This window comes from Vicugna pacos, chromosome 6 (assembly GCF_048564905.1).
Source record: "Vicugna pacos chromosome 6, VicPac4, whole genome shotgun sequence".
Taxonomy (NCBI): domain Eukaryota; kingdom Metazoa; phylum Chordata; class Mammalia; order Artiodactyla; family Camelidae; genus Vicugna; species Vicugna pacos.
The window spans coordinates 90,135,008-90,153,753 of NC_132992.1; the positions used below are offsets into that span (position 1 = coordinate 90,135,008).

An 18,746-nucleotide genomic window follows, 5' to 3' on the forward strand; every position below is an offset into this window, starting at 1 on the left:
ATAAACCAAAGGTAGACGTTTAAAAGGACACCTCCCCCCGGAAGGTCCTGTTTCAGTGGAGACCTGAGAATGGGGAACAGGTCGGAGGAAACGGATGGAAGAAAGATTGGGAGGCCGGGGAGATCACAGGATGATAGAGACACTCAAAGAATTTCAACAAGTCTAGTGGGAACCAGGAAGAAGAGAGAAGCTGGAAGCATGTTGGGGAGGCAGGCGGGAGGGAGGCCGGGTGGGCGGGGCCTCGTAAGCCGTATGAAGACGTTGGGTTTCATGCTCAGATCCATGGGGAGCCATAAAAGAGCTTTAAGCTGGAGAACCACACACCCAGACTTGTATCTTTAAAGCTGCTCTGGCTGCTCACTGGGAGACAGCTGAAGGAGACGCGGGGCTCCAGTGAAGGGCTGTCTGCGGCGCCATCCGGGTGACAGATGAGAGTGGTTTTGCCTAGGATGGAGGCCACGGAAATGCCACAGAAATAGAGGGAAGAACCTAACAAGAAAGCTATTTAGGAAGTGGAATCCGCAGGACGTGGTGGAGGCTCACGTGCAGGCAGAGGAAGGTGTGCAAGTGAACCCGCAGGCTTTGGACCTGGGCGACCGGTATGTTGTTGGTGACACTTACAGTGTCAAGGTCCAGAGGCTGAGCAGGTGTGAGCTCCATGAGCTCAGGGCTTCATCCCACTTTCACTGCTGCCCCCTCAGCGCCCAGCACGTGGCCTGGCGCATCCTGTAGGCTGCAATGAATTGTTGAAACAGTGAAGAAAGATCGAGGGGCATGTCTGGGAAACGCTGTCGTTGAGTCTGAGACCAACCCCTTAGTGCAAACATCAGGTGAACAGTCTAACTAGACACAGGTACGGGGCATCCGGAAGTGAGGGAGGGGAGAGACGTACATCGTTTGGGACTGTGGGCATTTGTAGAAGGAAACTGAAACCCAGAGGCATTTAAGATGATGAGGGAGTGCAGCCTGACAGGAAGGGAGGGAGGGAGGAAAGCCACAGAGAAGAGAGGAAAGGAGGGGAAGAGAGAGGGGAGGGGAAGGGAGGGGGAATGTATTTATTTTGGAGCATCGTCTACTCTGTCCCTTAAACCAGCACCTCTGGAGGGACCAGGGTTACTCAGGGAAGACTTACACTGTGTCATGCGCCATGCACATTAAACCCTAAAAATGAAACCTTATTAGCTGCTTTCCACTCACAAGGCAGTGCGCTAAGCACACGCATCCCTTATCTCATTTAATCCTAACAGGCGGACATTACTAACCGCAGTTTTCACATAAGAGCTTTTAAGAGACTTGACCAAACTCACCCGCCATACACGGTCAAGCTGGGATCGAAACTCCATTCACCACGTTGCAAGGGTTGTGAGCCACGGGAAAGGGCCGATTCCCAGGGAAGGCAGATCGGAGAGAGCAAAATCTACACAAAGGCAGAGGTGTTCATTCCTGTATGGCTGAATAAACGGGGCCTCTGAGGGCCGTCCCTCCCCGACCACCGGGCAGAGGCCCGGCCCGGCCAGGCCCCCACACACGGGCTCCCGCGTGGCCTGGGCGGCGGGCCGGGAAGTGCAGAGCCGGCTACCCGAGCGCCCGCTCGGCCTGATTCACAGGGCTGTTTGGTGTGCTTATACCATAAATCTCCACTCCCAGGACATTTCAGTTCTGGTATTTATTGACCAAAGATAACTTGGGTTAAAAAAAATGTTTTGAGATTTTTCCCAGATAATCACTATGGAATATTTGAGAAAACATGCTATCCTAGGGTAAATGAAATTCTGCAAGGAGCCGGTTTTGCTACTGGGGCAAATACCTTTCCTGTCTGCTACTTTATGGCCTCTTTGTAAAATTCGTTTTAATCGAAGAGGCAGTTTCTTCGTACATGTCTCTTTATCACCGCACCGGTTCATCAAGGAAGGACTGAGAGGAATCATCAAAAGAGATTTCCCTCGGGGCCTGGGAGAGGTTTGATTCTTTGCAACCAGAACTTTTGGCCAAGTGTGTCTCAAAAGCGTTCAGGTAGCAAAATGCCTGGAGAAAAACCTGTGAAATAGAGATGCCTTCCATGTAAAAAAAACAAAGATAGAAATGTGAATTAAATCAGACCCTGACGCCAGATTCTAGTATAAACAAGCTGAAGACTTTAGAGAATAATTCTGGAGAAAAAGTAAAAAAAAAAAGCTCCCAGCAATTAGCTTCGCTCAGTGTAAACACATGTATGCCGTTGTGCTTGGCTGTGTGAATCTGAAAAATACCCCGTATGATCAATATTATTATTATTGATCCCCTTATCCAGTTCAAAGAGAAATAGTGTTCTAGTTGGAACACAGTCACCCATCGTTTTCAATAAGGAATGCAAATCCTAAGTCTGCCAGGTTCAGGGATGTCAAGGAGGAGAGACTGATGCAAAAAAAAAAAAAAAAAAACCAACGCAGAACCATCAAGCATCACCCCCAGGATTTTGGAGAGCAGGTGTCTTCTTAAAAAAGATGTCCCCTTCTTGGGTCCAGGTGGCTGAGGCCATGTTGGGATGCCAATCCAAGATTTGTCAGATCTTCCCCTCTTTCAGTAGAGCCTGGAAATTCTGATTTTAACAGGACGAAGAATCCAAGCTTTAAATATTTATTGCGAAGTTTTTCTTTTTATTTTAATGAAACAGTGTGTGGGCCAAACCAAACACATCTGCAAACCAGACCTGACAAAGGCCACCAGCTCTGGCCGACGTTAGACTTAGTGTGGATTCAGAGCCAGGGCACAGCTGAACAACTGCTGCTCCTTGTAGGAAGACGCTGGCCCTTGGCTTTCTGTGACTATGCAGACTGGGCTTTGCTGCTGGGCTCAGAAAGCAAAAATGGGAGATGCTGAGCCCCCGTCTCCTGCACTGGTCCCTGCCCAGGGCTGTGTCAGTCCTTTGTCCTGAGACCCTTGGCCTCAGACCCTCCCGTGAGTACCACCCCTGCCTTCAGCCCCACTTGGGTACTGAGCTTGATATTTCTTCTGCTGATGGAAATAATAGCGACAGTAGCAGTTAATGATGTGTCACACGTGACTTGTTGGCTTTCCATCCCGTGGTCTTATCCAGTCTGATTTGAGGTGTGAGCCATCGTTCCACTCACAGTGCCGAGGAGAGACTCAGAGGGTTGGGATGCATGCCCAGGGCCACTCACCCAGGCAGTGGCCGATCCAGGATCCAAGCCCGGCTTTGCCTCTCTCCAGAGCCCGTGCTCACGCCCGCCCCGCCTCCATACCCAGCCGCGCCGCCTGTGGCCAGCTCCCTCGGCACCTTCCTGCGCTCCGTGGCCCTCCTGCGGCCTTCCTGCCTTCTGTGCGCTTTGGTCCCCATTTGGGGGGCAGAGGGCACAGGCCTTGAATTGCCTTCCAGAGCTGAGCAGACTGAGGCTGACTCTCCGAGTGCTGGTATGAAGTTTTGCACCAACCACCCTGGTGGAGGCATCACCATTCATCCAGGGGCAGAAGCTAAACTCTAGGAGTCAGGTGTGGACAACTCTGCCCTCACCGCCACCCTAACCTGATCAATCAGCAAACCTTGCGGACGGAAGCCTGAACAAGCCGACATCTGTCTGCTTCTCTCCATGGACACTCCTGCCGCCGCAGCCCAAGTTCGCACGGCTCTCTCCTGGAACCCCAGAGTTTTCCCTCCAGTCTCTGCTCATCAGACTCCCCACTGGTCTCCAGATAAAAATCACAGCCTCCTACTCGCCACAGGAGCGGATCCCTGCCTGCCTCTCCTGACCCACGTAGATCTCAGCTCAGAGTCTTCTTCCCCCACACGGCACAAGCCAGGCCTGCTTTCTCATACCCTACTAAAGTTCCCAGGCGTCTCCTTTGTAGCATCAATCACCGTTTTAATTAAATCACTAATTGCATAACTGGGGGTAACGTCTGCCTCCCTGGCAAGAATGGAAGTTTCATGGGGAAACGGATGGGGTTGTTACCCTTGAATTCTCAGTGCCTGCATGGCGTCTGCTGAGTGGCAACCATTTCATGGATCTTGATGGAAACAAAGAGTGGAAAGGAAGAGAGTGAGGAAGGAGAGATTCCTTCCGCAGGATGCGAGTGAAAAGTCAAGTCCTTCTACAGCCACGTGAACCGTTTTGGCTGAAAATTCCTTGAGTTACCCAAGATCCATCTTGCTCTTTCCCTTGAGAATGTAACTGTCTCATCATAACCTTCAGCCCCATGTCCAGGGCCATCCTCCCCCCTCAAGCGCCAGCAGCCTTTTGAGAGCTGGAATCTTAATCTTTGCAAGGTGGGGTTGTTTCCTTCATTTGGGGATTTTTTTTTTTTTAATTTCACTTGCTAGCATCATCAAGTCCACGATCCCTGAAGGTGGAGACAGCCTCTGTTGGGTACAACACATCAACTCCGCCAGGGCACACTCATCAGGGGTGTCAGAGAAAGCCAAGCCACTGTGCGGTACCAACCCCCACAACTGGTGCTTGCTTCTTAAAATTAATAAATAAATCTAGATCACCTGCATAGATTCTGGTCTTCCAGAAATACGGGATCAAAGGCCCATCAGCCTTTACCCCAGAATCACAGTGATGTAAAAGCCGTTGGCTGGAGGATTACAAAGGAGGGGGCCCAAGATGTGTCCGCGTCTGTGTGGCTCCACTGATAAATGGCACCGTCCTCTTCCACTCTGTAGATATTACAGCTCTGATAGGTTTGTTCCAGGGGGAGAATTGGGAAAGAGACTTGCATAATGCAAAGGGGTGGGAGCCCAGGCAGAGGCACGGAACTGCTCATCACCCAGAAAGTCTGCACGTACAGGCCCTGCCATTACCGGGAGATGCATGTAATTACCCAGCAGCTCGGGAGAGGTCTCTGACTGAAACCCACAAATGAAACTCTCCCGGCCCTGCTGAAGCGGCTTGATCCCTTTCCAGAGGAAACAATGAGTCTGGGTAACCTTTTAACGCATCTCCCTTTCTCTCGTTGATACACTGGATAATTATTTATTTTCTCATCTAATTAGTTAATTAGGCTGGCGTTGTATTCTGTCGAAAATCCTGTTGTTTAGGCACTAGAAAATGGCTTTTTGTTTGTTTGGGGTTTTTTGCGGGGTAATGGGGACTTATTAATTGAGTGGCTGGCTCTGGGTGAAGTTGTTCAGGGACACTGTGGATTTTCTGGGAGTAAATTGGTGCATTAACAGCAAAAGATTGTGTTCAAAATAAGAGCACCTGGGTGCCGGCAGAGTCTTGGTGGACAGTTTTTGCTGTCATTTCATTTCCTCACATTTATGTGGCAATTTACAGTTTGCAAAGCCCACTCAGTTAAAGTAGCTCATTTAGTCCTAACGAAAGAGTCTTTGGAATGCATTTTATGACTCCTAATTTACAAACGGAGCAGCTGAGGTCTGGACAGTCAGCGGCTGGCTCACATCCCTTGCTGTCCAGCTCTGCAAGCCGTCTGCTACCTAGCAGGGCGGGAAAGAGGAAATTAAACGCGGTGGGCTCTGGAGGGGAAGACCCCAGGTGTGAATCCAAGTTCCTCCACTTTTTTTATTTCATCCAACGTTCAACAAACATTAGGCAAATTCCGTCTAGTCCCAAGCAATGCGGAAGGTGCTGGAGACCCAAACGTGAATAACCTCGGCCCCCGGGCTGCCCCGGACCGGCGGACATGGCTGACATCTCTAGGCCAGATGGGGAGATGCTGTTGGGGAGATACTGTGGTAAGACGGAGAGATGGTGAATGTCAAGCACGGAGCGCAGCCTCCGGTCCCTCGTAGGCGCTTGAGGATGGGCGCTCACCTTTTTTATGTATCTATTTTTATTGAAGTATAGTGAGTTTACAATGTTATGCCAATGCGAGCTCTTCTTAATTTGACTCCAGGTCCGTTGCTCACTTCACTGAGACACAGGCGTGAGAGTGGCTCCCAGAACCTACATTTCAGCAGGGCGCCCCCTGCAGCCTTGGAGGCCACTTCCTGCTGTGGCCTTGTTCTCTGCAGCCCCCGCCCCTCCCTTCCCAGGGGCTACAGTGAGTCTCAGGCTCTCCCCTCCAGAACCGCCTGCCTCCCTCAGCTCGTAACCTGGTCTCCTGAGGCAGGCCCTGCGCTAATTGATTCACATCCCAGCCTTGATCGGATTCCATCTTATTTGCACACGATTCCATAAAGCGGGTGTACACATTTGCTAGGGCTGCTGTAATAAAAACAAAAAACCACCAGTCGGGGACTTAAACAGCAGAAATACATCGTCTCAGAGCTCTGGAGGCTGGAAGTTCAAGATCAAGGTGTCTTCAAGGTGGGTTCCGTCTGAGGGCTCTGAAGGAGAATCCATCCCCTGCCTCTTTCCTTCCCAGCTTCCGGTGGTCAGCTGGCCACCTTGGGTTGTGAGAGAAACACCCTGATCTCCTCATCCATCTTCATTCACGTGGAGCTCCTCTGTGCACCTGTCTGTGTCCAAATGCCCCCTTTTTCTAAGGACACCAGTCACATTGGATTAGGGGCCACCCTACTTCAGCGTGACCTCATCTGAACTACTGACATCTGCAATGGCCCCATTCCCAAGTCAGGCAACTTTCTGAAGTCCTGGGGGTTAGAACTTCAACACACAAACTTTAAAGGGACACAGTTCAACCATGCCAGCAGGTATTGTTTTCCATTTTTGCAGGTGACGTGAACTTCGGAGCAGCAGCGCATACGGGTCTCGGGCTAGTTTTCAGCACAGTCATTCTAAACCACATCTCCCAACAGCTCCAGGGACAGTCTCCTTATTGTCCCCAACAAGTAGCCTCTCTAGAAACAAGAGACAAAAGGCAGGCCTCAGTCTGCAGGTGGAGAGACTTCAGCACACGGTCCTGCGGCAGCCGTCTGCTGTCCCCGCAGAGGTCACCCCATGAAGCCCAGGGCTGTCTCAGGAAAGCATCAACCGTGTCCTCTGAATGGCAGAGAGGCCAGTACCTCTTACGCGACTCCTGCTTTTGCCACGACTCAGAAGTGCAGACCGGAGGGAGGAGGGTACAGCTCGAGTGCTAGAGCGCATGCTTAGCATGCACACAGTCCTGGGTTCAATCCCCAGTACCTCCTCTAAACACAAATAAATAAACCTAATTACCTTTTCCCTGCCCCCGCAAAAACAAACAAACAAACAAAAAGACGTGCAGGCAGGAGCTGGCCCCTGGATCCAGGCCCCCTCACAGGGCAGGTGCTTACTCTCAGCAGCCAGGCCCCCGGAGCTCCCTGCAGACCTCACCCTGGCTCTTCCCGCTGCTCCAGCTCTTCCTCTGCCTGCTCCCTGCTCACCTGTCTTTCAGAGCCAGCTAAATGCCACCTTCTGTCCCTAGAGGTACCACCCCCTGCACCCACAGGCAGCATCAATGCTTCCTTCAGTCTCCCTTTTTGCTAAAATGTAACTTTTTTCCCTCTCCCCGTGGGGGCCTTGAAATCCTCTCATCTTTCTGCTCCCACCTTAGAGGACATCGTGCTTACAGAGACTTGCCGACTTTGAACTAGAGCTTCCCGCCCCTTCTAGCAAGTTCATCTCTGCAGTCCCAGCCCCAGGAGGAGGAGGCTGTGCAAATACTAGATGCTCAATTAATGTCACTAGGGAATTGTTGCTTCCGTATCTGGGCACCAGCCCTCCAAAGAGATATCGGAAAAAAATGGATCTAATCTAAGTCAGAGGCCTAAATCTGATCTAAAAGTGAATCAGTGTTATCAAAATCGTAAGACAGAGAATTCAAGATCAAGTCAGCAGAATGACGGGTGGAAGGACCACCCGAGTTTACCATAAGGAGGAGGGGGTTCAAGGGGCCTGAGGTCACTGGTTTCCAATCAGAAGGGCTGCCTTGGGAGAGAGAGGACATGACCTTGTGTTCTGGGGGTGACCACAGGACCCACACGCAGAACCCACAGAGAATCAGGTTTCAGTTCAACATGAGGGAGAACTTCCTCAGGGAGCTGACAAAAATAAACTAAACTAATAAAATAAAATAAAATAGCATGAGTAATAAAGTAAAACATGATGGCTGGACCATCAAAGTCTAGAATGAGTCCTCCAAGCCTAGGGCCGTGGCTGTCAACCATGGGGCAATTTTGGCCCCCGTGGGACATTCGGTAATGTCTGACAACACTTGGGGTTGTCACCCTGGGGTGGAGGGTGTTACTCCCAGCATCTAGTGGGGAGAAGCAGGGATGCTGCAAAACACCCCAGCACACAGGACAGCCACACCATCAACAGTCGTTTGGCCCCAAATTTCCACAGGACGGAGGCTGAGAAACCCTGCCCTAGGGGTGTTTAACCCCAGGCCAGATGACAAATTGGGATCACAGTCTCAGGCAGGATAGTTTATCATCCTGCAAAATCACCAGATCAGTCGGTTAAGATACATACTCTTGGGTTGCAGCTCCTGGAGGGGTTGTTTTAGTAGGTCTAGGGTGGGCTTGGAACTGGGTTTCACGTTAACAGCCCTTAACCCTAGACAGGAATTTGGGGTCCACATTCCGAGCAACATCACAGCAGATGACCTTTGAGGTCCTCCGCCCCATCCTCTCCTGACTCCAGGAGAGAGGCAGCAGAAAGATGAAAAGCATTTATTTCCACACCCACCTTTGGAAAACACCAGTGGGGCGAGGGGCCCAATTAATTAGTACTTTTTAAAGAAGTTGGAGATCTGTTTTGTTTTTAATAAGAAAATGAACATAAGTGCAAAGCATCATGACTACTCATTATTTAATTTAATGATTTGTGAAGATTCTGTTGCCATGGCAACTGAGTACTATTTATAAAAATTAAGAACATAAATTATAAATAATAATATTATTACAAGCAGAATGGACTCGAACCTCTCAATCAGAAAGGAATAATTTCCAGATGGGGGAAAAAAAACCACAACATTGTTTGCATCACATATGGGGAAGAATGCTGGCAAATTTGCATTTGCATGGCATTCTAGAGGGAAAAATCAGGTCAAGATGCCGATTTTATGTCATTTGCATGACAGTCTGTGTTTTTGTATTCCATAGGGTGACTTGTGATTCAGGAGAGTGAGGGCGGGGCTGGCAATGGTGTGGGAACAGCATGGAAGCAGGGTGAGGTGTCATTTCTGAGAGAGTGGAGTCACCCCCGCCACCCACCCGACTGCCACCCACCCTGGCGGTACAGGCCTGCTTCCCAGTGGTTCTCAGGCTGAAGGATGGTCAAGCCAGAATGATGCCATTCTGCGCTGGGCAGGTGGCGTGACACTCAGTCCCACTTTGATCCGATCGACCTGTGTGAGCATCGTGCCCTAAGGTTGCTGAGGCCAGCGAGGCAGGCAGCCAAGGAGACTGAGCCAGAGGTCAGCAGGACAGAATTGCAGCAGCCAGACTCTACCACTCACACTATCAAGCGTGAGATCCTGAGTTGGGCCAATTATTTCCACCAAGGAGATCCAGGAGGGGAGCGGAGGCCAGGTGTTCAGCCAAGGTCCCCCACACAACAAGCTGGTGGCAGAGCCAATGTCAGAACCCAGACATCCTACCTCCCAACCCAAGATTCTTCTCCCATTCATGCTCCTCCCCTTGCCGTCGTCCCAGCATTCCGGCCGAGAAGCTCTGGCCAGATTCCTCACTTGCACTCCTGTCACCATCCTGGGCTTGTCCTGATAATCGCCTACAAATTCCTGCTAGAATCACACTGGATTACCCTCAGAGATTACTCCAGGTGATGGGGGGAAGGGGACAATCCAATGCCAGATCTGGTTAAACTGCTCATTTCCCAATAGACTAATAGTTGACTGTGGATGACTAGCAGTGTTTATACGAGGGACCACTTCTTTGCTGTTCTTCATACTTAATGCCCGTCCAAACCCTGTCCATCCCACAGGGATGAAAACAAGTCACCACTGACTCCAGGAATCCTCCTCTGATTCCCAACCATGCCTCATCTTTTGTAGCAACACACTGGAAACAGAGAACAGTCATGCAAAAGCTGACCCGAGGCTCATTGCAGAGGGAGCGATGCACTGGCCTCTGTGCTCACACTCAGCTTGGTCCCGGACTAGACTTGGCATGGGAAGGGGAGCGTGACTGCATCTGGGTGGGGAGGTGGCGGTCAGGCTCTGCCAGCCATCAGCATGAACCCTCAAAGAGTGGACCCTAATATAATCCTCTCGTCCACTGAATTTCTTCAAATTAAGGTGCTTTTAAGGACGTAGGGTTAACCAAGATATATTCTGGGCACTGATAGCAAATGGAATGTTTACAGAATATAACTGCCTTTCCTCACCATGACAAAGCTGGTGCTGAGATGAGTACTTGTACAGTGAGGAGAGTCAGATGAAGTGCGCCAAGCAAGTGTATATTAAAGAGGAGAATGCTTAAGACTTTGACCTCTCCCACTCCATAATGTAACCTCTCAAAAACTTATCTGATTTTTTTAAGAAATAGCCATTCATTACCAGTGAAATTGTGATACACACTGTCCAATAAAAACCGAGCAAACCTTTTTTAGCATCTGAGAAGGGTGGTTCCCACAACAGTCTGATCAACAAGAGAAGGAGAAGAGGTCTCCAGAATTGGAGGAATGTTCTTTTTTCTCCAAAAGTCATGTAGTCAGCAGAGGCAATGGACACGCTGCCTCTCATGTTGTGAGGACAGCGTTGAAAGAGAGGTTGCGTTCACCCAGAGCTGCCTTCTTTCCTGCCCTTCTGGTTATAAAGGTCAGAAAGAAAGCTACTTTGGATCCAGGGAATCTCCTTGAGGCTCCAATGATTATTCTCTCTCTTGTTGCACTCGAGCACTGTTTAATTTTGAAGAGGAGAAAAATGTGGTTCATCTATGCCATTTTGTAAATGGAAGACCTTGGTATCCAGAGGTGTCAGAATGACACAGAAAGCCCTGAGCATCCTTGTGTGCACCACGGCCTACTACCTGGAACTAGCAGCTCTCCTCCAGCCAGCGTTCCCCGAGTGGGACAGCCTCAGCTCAACCCCCTTCCGCCCCCATCACCACCTCCTGCTTTGCAATCTGCCGACCCACCTGCTGGATATATACACTCACCTCTCCCCTAGGCCATGGCTGGATGGTGTCCTCTGCTCCTTCCGGAGGAGACTGATGCAGAATGCCACCCTCTCTGCCCACACAGATGGTGGGTTTCCAGGGGCTACATTCACCTACACTTACCCCTGAAGGTGCATCTTCGCTCTGTGCCCTCCAGACCACACCTGAAGCCGAGTCTCACTCTAATGACTCTACCTACATCCCAAACAGGTCTGACTCAAGATACAGCAGCCAGACTACCTGCTCCAGGTCTGCTGAAACCTGTGTGAGGGTCACAGCTTCGTAAGGGGTCTCCACGTCAGCATGAGACCTTGACAGTCTGTGTCTGTGCCCTGGGAAACTCCAATGAAATTGTTCTCTGTTCTCAAATATCGGAGTTACTGATGCTTAGTGATCAGAAGTATTGTTTAGTGTTGATTATTTCTTCCAAATGCGAGAAGATGAAGGAAAAAAATATTAAAGCATTTAATACTTGACTAGTTCTAGGGATAAACTGTATGGCAGGTATGGACCCCTTGCTTGAAGGATGGTCCTCAGGCCCCACACCCATGAGGGAGCCTGACCGCATGAAACGTGAGGACAAGAGGCTCAGATCATGCTGATTTTCTTCACAGGTTTGGCGTAAGTCCATCCCTTCCCAGGGTTTGTTGATTGACACAGAAATTTCACAGCCTGAACCCTTATTTCTTAGGATCTGGCTTGGGTGGATGGTGAGAGATTTGTTTTTCTTTTTCCTCCAACGAAAAGGGAATGGGAGGGGGAGGGGAGAGGAAGGTAGCTCCACTGGCTTATTTGAGTCCCATAAATAATAATTCATCAAAGGTTAGAAAATGATTCGTTTTCCATGGAGACACCACAGGCTCCCTGCCCAGCATTCACATAAGCACTTATTGAGGCAGATAGTTTGTGAATTATACAGTGCTTTGTGAAATGGTGGGGTGGGGGGAAAGGCAGCACCATGAAGATTTTCCACTGGTTCCAGCAAATGAGGAAGTGTTTTCAGGAAGGCAAGGATCCTCGCCCTTCACCGGCCACTCTTGGTCACCCTCGAGGCCCGCACATTGGTGGTCAGGGGCTTCCGCACTCACGAAATAGCAGGACTGAAGTGAGCCGTTCTGACTGAGGAGACCTCTGGGCCCTCTCCCCAGGAAAGTGAACGTGTGTGTACACACCCAGCACGCTTCTCATAATCTCCAACATGCACAGGCCACTTGAAGCCCTCCAGGAACACCTCGAAGGCCCTCCAACACAGTGAGAGATATCTCCTGGGGCCCAATTTTACAGGTGTTGGAATCAAGCAGATCCAGAAAGGGAGGGTCGGGCAGCAAGTCTGCGATGCAGCCAGACAAGCCCTAGGCCCCAGCCTCTTTGACTGCTGATTCTGTTCCATGCAGAAAATAAGAGAATCATGGCAGAGGTATGGCTGGTGGGGCATGAAGGTATGTCTGAGATGGCATCACCCAGAGCTCCCCAGCTGAGGATCTGAGCACCCAGGGACTTGGGGGTTGTTATGAGACTAGGGACCTCTGAGTTTCCTTGGTGCTGAATGCACCACTTCTGGGATCATATGTGTAATAGTGCTTGAATTAACTCAATAAAAATAGGCTAATTTTTACTCTGCATCAGGAGTTAAGGACACAAAGAGGAACAAGACACAGTCTGATGAAGAAATTAGAAGGAAAAAAAAGGAAAAGAAAAGAAACCATTGGAATCTATGGGATTTGTAATAAAATAGAGATACATTGAATAGAGGACACAGCAGGAAAGAAGAATGAGCAATGATTTCTGCTGGGGATGCCGTAGAAAGCTTCAACTAGGAAATAAGACCTGGGTCTTGGAATACAATTAAAAGATCACCATATAGATTTGGGTCTAAAATGAATTTAAGTAAGAACAAAAAAAGAAGGATGGTGGGAGAAGGCTCCAGCCAGGGAAACAGAAACCACACACCAGGTGCTTCAACTGGAGGGAGTCTAATACGGGGGACTGGTTGTGTAGTTCTTAGGAGACCTGAGGGTCAGATTTTAAAACATGAGAGAACTGATGGATTCATCACAGCTGGAAGCCACCACCATCAGAGAGAGGGGTGGTGGTGCTCTCAGAACCCAGAGGCTGGAGTAGACTTGGGTCAGGGAAACTCAGAGCCAGGGCACAGAGAGGCAGCTTGGGGTGCTCTCCCCACTGTGAGATGAAGACTGGACTCAGAGCCCTAAGCCATTTTCCCTGAGGTCACACGGCTCGTAAGACACCAGTGGGTCTCTCTTTCCCCCGAGACTTTGCCCTTTACCATTTTTAACAGCATGCCTCAGAGTACTGAGCCTTCACTAAATGCTTTGCTCCTTATCCAATTTTCAAAGTGCTTTCACATACTTCCTACTTTTCAAGTCATGTTTATTTCTCAACCAGATTTTCCAGGGTCTCTGTGCTAATCCCAGATTCTATCCACTGGCAGTGACTTGCTTTGGGGAAGGATGGCGAACTTTTATTCTGCTTGTGCAAAATTAAAGACAATTATTATTTGTGATACTTTGTCAGATAGTTGAGTGAAAGTAATTTTAATCTTAGATAACAGTTTTTACCTTACCGTGAGAATTATATTTTCTGGCACCAAAAGCAGAGATCTTAGGAAATTCCAGAATCAGGGATCTTTGGGAAGCTTTAGGGATGGTGGCCTCAGTCTGCAAATGTGGGACCTTGTGTTAATCTAAGATACTTTCTATTGACAAGAGTTTAGCTGTTGCCAGCACCCCAAATGTAGATTATTCCAAGCTCCTTTGGCAAAATAGGTGCTTCTGTTACAGGCAATTTGTGTTTCAAGGTTTCATCTTGGTCATCAATGCTGCTGTGGCTGATTTAAATATTTTAATGAATGATGTTATATGATGTTATTGTCTCTGTGCCTGGGGGTCTTTTCAGCAGAGGTTGCAATTTAAAGGAGGGAAAAAATACAGAAAAATAGCAAAATAGCTCTACACAAGTCAGTGGCGATGGATGACTCACTTAGGATATGAAGTGAAACCCAAGCATAAGGCTTCAATGCTAATGAAAGATGTCCATCTGTCTAGGAGAGGAGGGATTTCAGAAGCACAGAGGAGTTTCATTGGAGGAATTAAGACCATCTTCCAAGATCATTGTCACCAGACTGTGCCATAAACAACACTAAGGGCCGGATGGAGGGGGACTTGTGAAGAGTCCATACAATGGAGCAATATTATGGGCAAAGTCATTATAAGCATCTGGGGGTGGGGGTTGGGGGTGGGAGATGGAGGGGAAAGTGCATCATTTAAATAGTGCTGGAAATTCTGTTATTCTGCTCAAAGAGAATTTTTGTCCCAACATGAGCATGACTTGGGAAGTGTGACTTCTATATTCTTACAATAAATAGGTCCCAGTTTCAACATGTGTGAACATCTCACCATGGAGAGTGTGATTCCAGTGTTCAAAGATGGGTATTTCTCATTCAACATGAATCTGAAATTTGATTCTAGTCCCACCTCTGATGTCCTAGTGAAGAAACAGCAGCATGTTCCACCAGGAAGGAAAAACAGCAGGTGAGGGGGTGATTGAGAGACGGTCCATCTGCCTCCAGCATGGCAGCCTCCAATGGATTTCAGGAGATTTTGGCCTTGTGCAATCTTCTCTTTCCATGCTGACTTTGGACCATAAGTGGTCACAATGCCCATTCATCCATTTGCCCATGCATTTAACAGATGTTTAGTGAGTACTTTCTCTGTCCCAGGCAGCGATCAGAGGATGCCCAGGATACAGTGATGAGTACTAAGAGGTGAGGGACAATGTTCACAGCAGCACTGTTCACAACAGCCAAGACATGGAAGCAACATAAATGTCCATTGACAGAGAATTAGACAAATCCCGCTGTATATTTATACAATGGAATATTACTCAGTATATTGAATACTACTATTCAATAAAAAAAAATTAAATAACACCATTTGCAGCAGCATGGATGGACCTGGAGATCATCATTCTAAGTGAAGTAAGCCAGAAAGAGAAAGAAAAATACCATATGATATAACTCATATGTGGAATCAAAAAAAAAGAAAAAGGACACTAATGAACTCATCTACAAAGGAAACAGACTTGCAGATTTAGTAAACAATCTTACGGTTACTGGGGAAAGGGGGTGGGAAGGGATCAACTGGGAGTTTGAGATTTGCAGATACTAACTACTATATATAAAATAAATGAACAATGAGGTCCTACTGTATAGCACAGAAAACTATATTCAATTTCTCATAATAGCCTATAATGAAAAAAGATTATGAAAAGGAATATTTATAGATGTGTGTAACTGAATCACTATGTTGTGCACCAGAAATTAACATAACATTGTAAACCGACTCTACTTCAATTTTAAAAAAAGATAGATAAGGAAGATGGACAATAAGCCAGAACACACATCAGTAAATAGCAGGACTTCAGGCAGTGGTCAGAGTTACAGGAAACTACGAAGCACGGTAGGCGACAGGGCAGGACTTGTCAGTTGGGATACTGGGGGCAGGAGGTCAGTGAGCACTTCTCCGAGGAGATGACGGTTGAGCAGGTACTGGGAGATGTGAAGGGGGGTGTTGTGCACAGATACGAGGAAAGAATTCCAGAGAAAGAAGCCTCACATGACAAGACCTGAGCGTGTCTGAGAACTAGCTCATCCCACCACTCACTAGTCTGTGTGATGCCCCCCAAAAACAATGGGGTGACGAGTGAGATGTGATTGACTCCATGTTAGAAACCAAGAGCCTGGAGGTCGTGAGGTTTCTGCCCAGGGTGTGGCCAAGCCCAGCAGAGGAGGCAGGCGTGGAGGGGGCCGGGGCAGGTATTCCCAGGCAGAACCCAGGGACAGAACCAACAAAAGTACAGTGCAAGGAGGCTGGGCCAGAGAGCCAGGATCTGTGGTCAGACAGGAGTCAGGCCACGGTCATGAGCACAGTTACCAGACAGGCCCAAGGCTGGAGGCCACTTCCAGGAACTGGTCAGCACCAGGGGTCCCCTATGTGAATGATGGAGATCCTGCGGTCAAGAGTTGGTCAAGCCACCAAGATAGAGTATAAAACCTTTCTCAGAAGCCTTCTAAGGACTCGATCTTGCCTATTTGTAAATCTATGTGCAAGAAGTGATGACATTTAGATATACAAGAAGTTCATTTGTTAACCACTAGAAAAAGAATAATCAGGAGTCATTTTAAAGGGAGGAAAGATAAATCCATGGAGGCTCTTGGATGAAACGGTTGCCATAGTCATCTGGGGCTGAGTATTGAGTCACTGGCAGCCAAAGCCAGGATTATATTGTGGAATTATTGCGTGAGAGAAAACAAGACCATTTCCTGGGAGACTATTGTCCAGCTCCGAAATTATTTTTTGGGTCCTCACATAAGAGATGCCTTTCTTGAGAGAATTTTCGTGGTACCTAGGTCAACGTCTCCTGGGAAGGTATGATATATCTTGTGTGTGTTTGTCAACTGCCATTCTGGAAAATTCCAGGGAGCGGATAGGCTGCTGGCTAGTTTTTGAGCCCCACCTGTGTCAGAATCCTGCCTATTTGTCAGCTTTCAATTCTCCCCTAAACAATTCCCAGAGCAGAGCCAGACAGGGCGGCATCTCCCATTGCCATGAAGCCCTTGGGCTTGCTGTGGCCGGTGTAGACATGGAGAACCCAGGAGCCAGCAAAAGAGGCATCACCCACCGCCTACACCCTCGAAATTGCCACAAAGATTCCCTGACTTGGGGATCTGGTCTCAAACAATGCAAACAGTGCAGGTCCATCGTAATTAAAGTTTTCAAGATTTCTGCTTCAGTTATTCTACTCAAAAAACATAATCTCTCAGAGGTTAAAATGATGAAACTAGTGTTTACAGAGACTAAATGGCCTCAATCCCTGGGCCTTGGAGGGGCAGCTTGGGAGGGGGAAGAAGGCCAGGGGAAGGACAGGAAATGCTTTCTGCTCTGAGAACATTCTGGCAGGCAGCCTTCTCAGCTAACACGCACTCTGGAAGATTTACTCTACCTCCCTCCGCCCCAGCCACCGCGCCGCCATGTTCCATTACACGCTAATCCAGAACGTGATCCACTGAAAGCGTTCAGAAATCTCACCTCCATTTTCAGATATCCTAGCTACTAAAGGGACTCCATGCTCTTCAAGACCTCCCACCAGAAATACGTATGTTTACCTGCAAGCAGTCACTTCACATCAAGGTAAGATCAGCATCATTGGTCCATGAAGGTCAACGTGTTGTCACCAGAGCTAATGGAAATTATGTTCAAGAAAATCATGTGTAAAAATCCATAAGGATTAGATGGAGAGGATACTCTGACGAATTCAATTCAATTGAATAAACATTGAGTAGCCCCATGTAGGAGTCTATACATGGGTACTACTTCTATACAGCCACCTCCATGCCAGGCAGTACACTAAGTTCTAGGAACAATAACAGCCCATAACTTCTGTGAAACTACAATTTAATAAGCCCTTTGCAACCACTGTCTCATTGATTTATACTACAAACCAGTGAGATTCTAATTATTAATATCATTTAACAGAGGACAGCAAGGCTCAGAGACATCAGGTAACTTTCTCAGGGTCACACTGTTATTAAAGCAGTAGAATTGGGCTTGAAGCCAAATTTTCAGACTTTCAGTTGTGTGCCCCTTCCACGGCACGGGGCTGCCTGTGGGGATATGGGGCCGTCAGAGAACTGAAAGAGTGGTGCCTTGTTTAATTATGATGGAAATATTTTTATTGATCCATACCAGTCTGTATTGGTCTCATAGAGCTCATCTCCATCAGGGTTGTAGCTCTTAACATTGGCAAACAAAATTCTCAGTGTATATTGTGGTAATCCTAGACACACACTGGCACATAGAGTTACTTACCTGTGCTGAACACTTTACACAGATCATTCATTTAACCTGCACATGATTCTGCAATCCTATTTTCATCACCCTTACTTTGCTTAAATCATGACGCTCTTTACATCTGTGCTCATTTGCTATGGCTGCCATAACAAAGCACCCCAAACCAAGTAGCTTTACACACCAGAAACTTCTCACAATTCTGAAGGCCAGAAGTCCAAACTCAAGATGTCAGGGGGCCACGCTCCCTCCAGAAGCTCTAGGGAAGGACTATCCTGGCCTCTTCCAGCTTCTGGTGGCTCCAGGCGTTCCTTGGCACGTGGTAACCAGAACGTCAGTCTCTGCCTCGATCTTCCCGTGGCCATGTGCCCTCTGTGCTTGCCTGTGTCCTCATCTCCTCTTCTTATAAGGACACCGTTTTATTGGATTAGAACCCATCCTAAGTCTGTATGACCTCATCTTAACTTGATTCCATCTGCAAACATTCTAATTCCAAGTAATGTCATAGTCACCAGTACTAGGGGTTCACAGTCTGATAAGTCTTTTGAGGACACAATTAAACCCATACATCCCCTACCGTCTTCCTCTGCACCCTCACGCCAGGTTCCCACTCTCTCATTTTATGAAAAGGTCATCTTTTAGCTGAGAATTATAAAGCCCTCAAAGACAACAGAAAGGGAAATTAACCTCTAAGGAAAGGATCACAGGGTCTCAGGGATCCAATGTGAACCAATCTCCCTTCCTGCGATCCATCAATCCTCACAGATTTTTTTTTCAGAACTTCATGAGTTTCATCTTCCAAATCAGCATGTGTTGATGAGAAATGGAATTGAGCATGACTAAGTCTTTGTGAAACCTGACTTCTAAAGCTT

The 18,746-nt window shown here is 48.1% G+C and overlaps 1 long non-coding RNA gene across 2 annotated transcripts in view; it reads right to left on the minus strand.

Moving 5' to 3' along the window:
• LOC140697195 (uncharacterized) overlaps positions 1-18,275 on the minus strand; it is a 38,031-nt gene extending 19,756 nt beyond the window's left edge. The window contains exons 1-3 of one of the 2 annotated variants that reach the window (XR_012074044.1): positions 18,059-18,275; positions 17,193-17,266; positions 1,308-1,417 (exon numbers count right to left, since the gene is read on the minus strand). This is a non-coding gene — a long non-coding RNA (uncharacterized lncRNA). The remainder of the gene's footprint in view (positions 1-1,307; positions 1,418-17,192; positions 17,267-18,058) is intronic. The other variant, XR_012074043.1, reaches the window with a different exon arrangement.
• Positions 18,276-18,746: the final 471 nt, after the last annotated feature.